Source organism: Sinocyclocheilus anshuiensis, unplaced genomic scaffold, assembly GCF_001515605.1.
Source record: "Sinocyclocheilus anshuiensis isolate Anshui unplaced genomic scaffold, SAMN03320099.WGS_v1.1 scaffold238, whole genome shotgun sequence".
Lineage (NCBI taxonomy): Eukaryota > Metazoa > Chordata > Actinopteri > Cypriniformes > Cyprinidae > Sinocyclocheilus > Sinocyclocheilus anshuiensis.
In genome coordinates, this window is record NW_015547674.1 from 2409381 (window position 1) to 2412980 (window position 3600).

Genomic DNA, 3600 nt, shown 5'->3' on the forward strand with positions numbered 1-3600 from the left:
TTTTCAATGTATGCTTCAGACACGGGTCACGACGAGGCATTCCCCATAGCGACCCCTAGAGGACGCAGTTCGAAGTTCCCTTGAAAGGGAACTCAGAAAGTCTGCTGTGGCTTGCGTTTTAGCGCACGCAACACAGTCTACATTATTTTCTGTGGTGAGAGCAGGCTGTGGATGCTTTTAATAGAAATTTAGAATCTGAACATTCCATTTGACTTCTAAATTGCTGTAATAGTTGTATCCAGAACACAAGCAATTCAGAGGGGTGGGATGTGTTTGTGTTTGCTGTACACCCGGATCACCACGTGAGGTCACTATTACAACTGAATGAAGAGTCAAAATCTCACTGGCCACTAAGCATACGAACCGAACACATATCACATAATCCATAGAAAGATATTTAATAACTGATGCTTGTAAAACAGATTTAGGAATTTTCAGATCACATTATTCCACATTAGTGGACAACCTACAGTCTGTTCACTGGCCTTCTGATGCATGTTGCACTTAATTCTATGCATGTGTTTGTTAATCTATAAATCAGCTTCATGTACCTCAGAATTTTTTAAGAATCCAGAAGTTAATTTCTTAAAATTAATCAGCGGTTCCTGGTTTTCTCTAAACGAGGTTGCATCATTGTGTTCAGTGGATACAGAATATTAATAATCGTGCTACTGCAGAGCCTGAAGGAGTGGATTTGAACTATACGAGTTCATTGTGAATTCCTAAAAATAATGTGCATGTGAAGCTGATATAATCATGGAGCAGGAAAGATGCAAACATATTCTGTGATCTATTTAGATTTATATTTGTTGTGCCAATCATGTTTCTTTCTCAAAATAATTTTACATTAGGACTCAAACATGTGCTTTGTGCATACTGTTACTAAAGTATGTTTGTGTCTTTCAGATGTAAGCTGTGAGATTATGGTTGATGGTTCAGTGTTTTGCAGCTTGCTGGGAGGATTGAATGATGGAGCATGTGTGTTAATCAGGATTAAAGTCCCTCTCTCTCTTCTGTAATTCAGGTCGCTGGCAGGTCAGTATACCAGCACAAACACATCAATCTGCTGAAAACAACTCACAAAATCTTTGAATGTTTGTTTTATTAAGCATGGAACCAGGTTAAACATGACAAATACAGTATATTTTAGCACATAAACAAAAATAACAGGTAGTATATTGATATGTTACATCTGACATTTAAAAAATATGCCTATATTAAAATAAAAAGTGCAATATTATGTTAAAAATGTAAATAATTATTTTTACTGCATTGATGGTTGCAACGCTGCTATAGGAAACTTGTCCCTCAGTTTAGGGAATTGGAGGTAGATGCCTATTTCACAGTCTTTGAGTGGATGGCAGGTAAATTATGTTGGCCGAAAGATATGGGGGCGGTAATGCTGCAGAGCTGTTTAGTAGGCAAGGCACAAGAAGTTTGCTTTGCCTTGCCTAGTGAAGATTCACTTGACTATGACTTGGTAAAAGCGGCAGTGCTGAGAGCATATGAGCTTGTACTGGAAGGTTATAGGGAGAAGTTCAGAGGCTTTAGTAAAAGGCCTAAACAAACTTTACTCGAATTCGCTCAATAAAAGAGCAATACTAGAAAAGTGGTGTACTGCGTCAGAAGCAACAACGTTTGAGTGACTCCAAGAATTGATCTTGTTGGAGGATTTCAAAAGTTGTCTCGCTGATAATTGTTACATTTAAATGAACAGAAGGTAACCTCTTTGCCCGAAGCTGCTGCACTTGCTGACGAAAACGTTCAAACTCATAGGACTGTTTTTTTCTACAGCATGTCAGGATCAAAGGCATGAGAATGTCCCTAGAGAAGAACCTTAAGTTTACCCGGTCCCCAAAGTCAGAGATTCACTCGACTTTATCAACATGAGGGTTGTCTAAATGCACGGAACATAAGCGTGTATGTTTCTATTGCCTTGATCCTAGTCACCTTATTGCTGATTGTAAGGCATGAAAAAAAAGTGTTTCCCAAGACGAAAAATGTAGCACATGCTGCAGTTAAACCTTTGGTGAATGACGCCAAAGCCGGTGTATCAGAATCGTCTGTATTCAAACCTTTTCTGTTGAGTGGTTCAGTTTCTACTTATACTGAGAAAGCGACAAAAATTTGTCTGGAGGCAATCCTTCATTCAAGAAGATGCTCTAGCCCTGTCTGCAGACTGAGACGTGTTCGAGTTATTCTACAGAAGTGGTGCAAAATGCTGTCCCCCCATATATGTTTTTTTAAAATAAGACATCTATGAACAACTGACACATAGAGTATTCATCCAGCTCCTTTACAACCTATACCACACTGAAAAAAATGATACTTTGGACCAACCTAAAAAAATTACTGTAATTTGTTACAGCTAAATTTATTAGCTAAAGTTTTAGCCAAAAGTTTTTAGCTAAAGATAAAGTTTTTCTCAAACTATATTTTTGATTTGGTTGAAACTTTAAATTTTAATTTAATATCAATCAAAATAGTTCTTCTGCCGAAGATAAAAAATTACATTGAAACAAAGTTAAAATATTGCTTTTTATGGAGACCAAATCATTATTTTTTACTTTGGTACAACTTAAAAATGTTACTTTGGAAAAACGTACTTTTTACCATAACATCCAAGTATAATTTTTACTTTGGACTAAACTAAATAAATTGCTGTAATTTTGTTACAAGCAATTTTATTACATTTACTCAAGTTGAATTTCTGATTCAGTACAAACTATATTTTTAATAACACCTAAAGCTATTTATTTTCTCTAGTCACAAGAAAAAACTTTACTTAAATGTAGGTCAATATATATTTTTTGCTTTGTTACAACTTACAAAGCTTACCAAGCTAAATTTGCTTTAATATAAAAAATGTTCACTTAAAATAAAACAAAAACATTGTCAGTAAATGCTAATTTAGTTGACTTACTATAAATAAAGACAGGGATATTCTCTTGGAAAGACCTCATTGTTTATTGTGATGTCTTTTTAAAATATGCATCACCTTCTGTCAAAAAAATGAAAAAAATAAAAAATAAAAATAATAATAATAAAAAAAAAGCCAACTGAATTTTGCTGCCAGTTAAACTAGCCTGTATGCGCTTTACACATCAACAATTGATGGAAAAACACTAGTATAAAATAAAATGGTCTTTTCAAGATTTTTTTAAAAACATTCTCAACTTTCTGTAACTTTAACCACATTAATGTAAAACTGTTTTGTACACCTCTCCTTGAAAACTTGAGATATGTAATGTAAAAACCATTAAGCAGTATAAGAATACACCTAACGGTCTTAAAACGTGGCTATCATTTTACAAAATTACCAGGATGTATGAACGTCACATTATTTTGAACTATTACAAATGCAAAATCAACCTTTCTGTACATTAATGTGGTATGTTAATCTTTTCTACAACTCTCCTTTAAGATTTGAAATATGTAAAATAAGTGTAAAAATAAGTTAAAAAAAATAAGTTAAAACTGCTAACCTTTGAGATAAATGAGAGAAATGACCATTAACCCTATTACAAATGCAAAATCAAAAGAACCAAAAAAAGAAAAACAACAACACTACAGTTCAACTGCTTGGGGGTGCAATCCATG